This window comes from Symphalangus syndactylus, chromosome 22 (genome assembly GCF_028878055.3).
Source record: "Symphalangus syndactylus isolate Jambi chromosome 22, NHGRI_mSymSyn1-v2.1_pri, whole genome shotgun sequence".
Lineage (NCBI taxonomy): Eukaryota > Metazoa > Chordata > Mammalia > Primates > Hylobatidae > Symphalangus > Symphalangus syndactylus.
This window is the reverse complement of record NC_072444.2, coordinates 27,593,320-27,599,319: the sequence shown is the minus strand read 5'-3', so window position 1 is coordinate 27,599,319 and position 6,000 is coordinate 27,593,320. Positions and strand designations below refer to the sequence as shown.

The window sequence follows — 6,000 nt, the reverse complement described above, 5'->3', positions numbered from 1 at the left end:
GGCTAACTCCTCACCGTTTTCAATGGACACTACACAGCGAGGGGTGGGGAATGCCAGGAGATTTCGCTCTCCAAACAGCAATGTCTTTAAAATCTTCCCAGTCCCAAGTGACTGCTCTGTTCGGGGAAGGGGGAGGAAAATTCCTTGAACGAGCTAGAGAGCCACAGGACAAGTCCTCAGAGTCTGGGACCTGTTCAGGGAGCGGCCCTGCGGATGCCACGTGCCCGCGCCCTCAGGGTCTCGAGGTCCGAGGCCCCCGTCCCCGTGGGCACCGAAACGTGAGCGGCCGAAACAGCGCTGCAGAAGGCTCCCTGGACCCCCGGCGGCTGCCTACTTGTCCCCGCTGGGCACTTCAGAGGAGGCCGGCGAGGGCTTGCTCGGAGTTCCTGGGACAACCCCACTCTCCGCGAAGATTTCTCCTCGTAAGACCCCCGCCTCCACTCCAGCCTCCCAAGGCTGCAACCCAGGCCCTGCGCCACGCGTTTCCCAAAGACGCCTCCGGAGGGACCGGAGCTTCGGGTCGGCAACACCAGGGCGGCGGCGGCTCAGGAGAGGGCTGCGGACTAAGGGGGCGGAGGGGGCGGCCGAACCAGCGCCGGGCTGACGCGCCCCGCGCCCCGCGCCCCCGGCCTTCCCTGCTGTGCTGAGTGGTCCTTGCGCCGGAGGCGGGGGGCGGGGCGGGGCGGGGCAGGGGCGGCCCCGCCCACCGGCGCTTTTCTCTTTTTTTTCACTTTAAAGCCGTCGGTTGCTTTTTCTCCTCCGCACAGAAGTCGCGCTCGGGCAGCCTGCGCGCTCGCAGCAGGAACCAGGCTCCAGGCGCCGGCGCCGGGGCCGCGGGGAGGAGGCGACTTCGCTCCCTGCGGCGGGCGCGGCCCGGGCGCCCGAGCCTCCTCAGCCTTGGAGAGCAGCAGCGGCGGCGGCGGCGGCACCCCGGGCGCGGTAGGCGGCGCGGGGCACCTGGGACCCGATGGGTGGGCGTCCGGCCCGGGAGGGGGAGGCGCGGGGGGCCGGGCGGGGGCGGACGCGGGGATCGCGGCGCTGGGGGACCGAGTGGGTGGCGCGGGGCCGGGCGCGGGGGAGCGGGTGGAGTACGGGATGGGGACTCGGGGCGCGGCTCCTCCCTTGGTGGCTCCGGGGGCGCCTCCCTCGCCGCGGCTCCTGGGAGAGGGGCCCAGGCCCGCCCCGCGCTGTCGCCGCTGCAGGGCAGGGGTCCCGGGACGAGGCGCCGCGGGGGTCTCGGGGCGCGGGGACCGTCGCAACGAGTTGCGGTCCCGAGGAGGGGCTGGGGCGCTCCGGGGCCGCCGACCCGTCCCCGCCTTAGCCCGGGGAAAGCGGGACCCCGCTCGGTTGAGTTAGTTTCGCTTTTCCCGCCAGTCCGAGTCGGGATTGGCGGCGCGGCCCGGGCCCCCGTCGGGGCGCCCCCACCCTCCCGCAGCGCCTCCCCCAGGGAGCCTGCCGGGGACACCCGAGCGCCGCCCTCCCCGCCGCGCCGGAGCCGCCGTGGCTTCTCCCAGCAGCGGAGGGAGAGCCGGAGGGTTGTCAGGAAATCGATTAAATCAGAAAAGCAAGGGCGGCCTGGGCCCGCGGGAGGAACCGCGGATGGGTCACCGTCCCCGGGCGTGTACTGGGCTCGGTGGCGTCCAGGTTCCGGTGAGGACGGGACGGGACGGCCCCGAGGGGAGAGTGTGGGTCTGCAGGAAGAGCGGGTGTCTCAGAGAGTGCATCTGCGTGTGTGTTTGTGCGTGTCCTTGTGAATATGTAGCTGCGTATGAGTGTGGCTGTGTGTTCATGTGGGTGGGTGTGTGAGTGTGTCTCTAAGTGCATCTGTGTATGTATGTGTCTCTGTGTGTGTGAGTCTGTGTGTCTGTCAATGTGTGCCTGTCTGAGACTCTGAGTGACTGTGTGTGCCTCTGAGTGCGTCTTTGTGTATTTGTGTGTGCCTCTCTGTGTATGTCTGTGTGTGTCTTTGTGAGTGTGTCTGTGTGTGAGTGTGTATATGTCTTTGGGTGTGTGTCTGCAAGTTTGTGTCTCTGAGTGTCTGTCTCTGCAAATGCGTGTCTCTGTGCTGTGTCTTTGTGTGTGTCGCTGTGTCTTTGTGTCTCTGTGTGTCTTTGTCCACACGTGTGTCTCTGTGTCTGTCTCTGTGTCTGTGTCTCTGAGTGCGTCTGTGTATGTGTCTGAATGTGTGTCTCCAAGTGTGTATCTGCGTGTCTTTGTGTGTGTGTGTGTGTGTGTGTTTGTGAGTGTGTGTGGGGACCATCCAGGGGGCCCTCTGGTTCCTAGGTACTGCTCCTCATGGTGGTTTCTTTGCTTGGTTCTGGATAGCCGGGCATGCTGGGCCACAGACACCCCACTAGGCAAGCCCTGCTGGTGCCCCCGAGGAGAGCTCAGGCTCTTCCTCTCTCCATTTCTCTGAAAATGAACTACACAGTTTGGGGGTGAGTTGGCAGGGGCTGCTTCCTGAGTGAGTAATATTTAATTAAACACTCCAGTCTGTAGCATCAGAAACTGGTCATGAGTTGAGTTTTAACAGGTGTTCATGGTAAAAGCGCCATCCCTGGTGACTAAGGTTTGGTGTCCTTGGAAGAATTTTCTCGTTGGGGGGGCTGGGCCCACAACTTCATTTCTCACTGTCGGGTGTGAGGAGAACAGCAAGCAAGGAAGGGGATGGGGGCCTCTCCCTTCTGCCCTGTCCCCCTCCTCAGACCCCCCTCCCAGTGGTGAAAGCCCTGGGGAAGCATGAGCGGCACAGGTGGTCTCTCCCCACTGAGGAATTTTGGAGTCAGGGAAGCCCTGTCTTACTGTCTAGGCCAGCCTGTCCTAGAGAGGCCCAGAGAGGGTGGTTCACTTACCCAGACTGCACAGCCAGGGCTGTGGACCAAGACTCCCCAGTCCTGAAACTGTTGCTGTTGGTTACTGTCCCCAGCACTGAGGTCATGGGCCAGGCACTTCATGTCTCCCCAGCTGTGAAGTGATGGGCTGGATTAGATCATTTAAAGCACTCCTGCTCTCTTACAGCTGCTTTTCTTCTGCAGGGAGCACTTTACCCAGTAGATGGAGAGTGTGTGTGTGTGTGTGTGTGTGTGTGTGTTTGCGGTTGGGGAGGTGTGGAGTGGACTAAGGCAATCACTTTACAAGTCTTCCTTTTCCAGTCTGGCTACCACCCTAGCAGCAGAGAAAACAAAAGCAGTAGCACATTGGCCCCAGTGGCTCAGACAGCCCCGAGTAGGGAGCAAGGCCGGTGCCATGCCGGCTTCAGAGAGGCCAGGCCCTGGGAAGAATCAGTGGGTTTCAGGGCTGTTAGGAAGGAGTAGTCCCGCCTGGGGCCCTGGTGATGTCACTTTGGAGCTGGGTGAGGCAGTTTCTTGGGCTGCTCTAGTAAGGCTGGATCCACCCTTCAGTGGGTTCCTCTGGGCTGCTGTAAAAAGCTCACCCTCTTGGAATCATCACAGATGTTTAATTTCTTCACCAGAGCTGGGGAATGGGGTGGGGGCCTAGCTCGTGGAAGCCAGCGCTGCCCTCCCACCCCCATGGTATGTGCCGTGCTCCCTTCTTGCACCTGCCCCTCCTCCTTGGTGGATGGAAACTTGCCTGCAGACGCATTTTCAAATTTAGTGAAACCTCTGATTCTTACGGTGTTCATGAGTTCGTCTGGGCATTTTGTATCAATTCTTCTCAAGAAATAGGTTGTGGCTGGTGTGCGTGATTCAGTGTATCTTTTTGTTCTGAAAAATGTTATCAGACGAAAGCACAGGTCAGGTACAGGTGTGCCTCAGTCTGCCTAGGGGTGTGTTATCCTCTCCCCAACCCTCAACACTAGATCAATGAAATCCAGACTCTAAGGGACTTTGATTTTGGACTTTCAGTGAGCGCTCTCCCCTCCCCCCAGTTATCTGATAACATCTCCCCCAGTCTAAAGTTCCACTGGCAGCCAGGTGCCAGGCTCTGTGCTACAGAGTGCTTTATGGACGTGACTTTGAGTCCTAAGCATAATAATAGCGGGGAATGGTTTCATGGTTTCACGGTGCATGCGAGTACTGGCTCTGATCTGAGTCCTTGATGCATTGACTCATGGGCTTCCTGAGGACCCTGGGAAGTGGGTTTTGCCTCCATGTCTGTTCTCCTGAGGATTGCAGGTAACTTGGCTAAGGTCTCGCGGCAAGGGAATGGTGGAGCCAAAACTGGAATCCAGATTTGGCACCCAAGCCCTTCACCAGTAAGTTTGTCACCTCCACCACCTTAGCCTTTTCTTCAAGGAGCATGGGCTCATTTTTTTAATGAAATTTTTTGTTATTATGGAAAATGTCAAACATACCAAAGTTAGAAGCAGAGTATAATGAGCCGTCAGGTTTTCTCACCTCGCACGCACACACATACGCATACTCACATATGCACATACATACCTATGCTTACAGAAGACGTGCACATGTGTACACACACATATACAAACGTATGCATGCACACATACATATGCACACACATGTGCACACATACACACACACGCTGGATTATTTTGAAGCAAATACAAGATGTCAGGTCATCTGTAGCTTCTTCCTAAGAAGCATTTAAAGGAAGCGTCACGTCTCAAAGAGGTTGACTGTTACTCTATGCGGGGCGAGAGTCGGGAGATGTACGTCCTTTCTGACTTGGGCTTGAGGCTCCTTCCTTGCTTGGACAAAGGGAGGATGGCAAAACCCAACAGCTCATTGGGGGATCTGTCCTGCTGCCAACCCCCTGGAAGCTGCCTGTTTGCTTTGTGTTTTAAAAGTTCTGTTCATTGCCCAACGTTAAAAATAAATGAGTCCAGTGGTCATGAGACAGACCACATCAACAACAGGCTTAGGCTCTCGGGGCCTTTCTTGGAGATGGGGAAGAGAGTCCGCCAAGGCACAGCCCAGCCTTGCCTGCCATTGAGGTCCAGACCTTGTGCAATGCAGGCATGGGATTTGTGGCAGGGCTGGGTGTCAGGAGATGTGACTGTGAGAATGGTTTGTCAACAAGCTCTGGATCTGACCTGAAGCTTAGCCTGACCCTCTTGAATTTACTGCGTAGGCGATGGGTAGAGAAATCCAAGAGCCTCTGCCACCCTTGGGCATCTCTTGGAAAACTAGGGAGGCAATGGGTGATTTGAGCACAAGATGAAGAAAGTATTAGGATGCAAACTCCACACTTGAGAAATGACTGCTGAGTAGGAATATAGGATTCCAGGGTTGGAAAAACCTACCTGTGACAAGGGCTTGACAGGTGCCCCAGTTGTGAACACACCTTGCCAGACAGTCTGAGTGTGGCCGATCTGGTCACACCCTTTCCAAGGTCAGAGTGAGGAGCTGCACTCCACTCCAAGAGAACCACTTGAGTTTTCTAATTTATACAGACACCAAGGGAGCATGTGTGGGAGTGGATATTAGGATGTGGAACGAACATGAAGTTGGATCCGGCCGAATTTATGGATATGGGCCCACTAAGAAGAGATTCTGCACTTAATGTCGTAGCTCAGGGGGTTAAGAAGAGATCTGTTTGGTTGGTTGACTGGAACATGGATCAAAGGATGACCCACTGTGAGTGAGTTGGAGTTTCTGGGTCTCCTTTGGTTTAATGTAGAGTTAGGGATTCACAGGCTTAGGTTTCATGTAGAGTTAGGGATTCAAAGGCTTAGGTTTCATGTACAGTTAGGGATTCATAGGCTTAGGGACATTGGAATGCTGGAGTGGATTTGTCTCTTAAAAGCTACTTACCCACACTGGGAAGATTCAGAAGACAGATCTTTCACCAGTACGTTGAGAAATAGATTTGTGAGGGGGCCCCAGCATCCCTGAAGAGCTCCGTGATCCAGCCCTTACAGTGGGAGCCGCAGTCACTCAAATGGAGAACTTAAATGCAACGGGAGTAATTGCATTTGGAGTGCAGGGGCCAAGTGGCAGTACTCAGCCATCCAAAGCAAGGTGAGTGTGGTTACCTAATAGACAGCAGAGGCAAAGCTGCCATCAGAATAGTCTTGAC

General features: G+C 56.5%; 1 protein-coding gene across 1 annotated transcript in view; it reads left to right on the top strand.

Annotated features, from left to right (window-relative positions):
* The first annotated feature begins 753 nt into the window (after positions 1-753).
* Positions 754-6,000, top strand: part of SPSB1 (splA/ryanodine receptor domain and SOCS box containing 1) — a 77,898-nt gene continuing 72,651 nt past the window's right edge. Inside the window, exon 1 of the mRNA XM_055261843.2 lies at positions 754-939. The gene's annotated coding sequence lies outside the window, so the exon portion shown is untranslated. The remainder of the gene's footprint in view (positions 940-6,000) is intronic.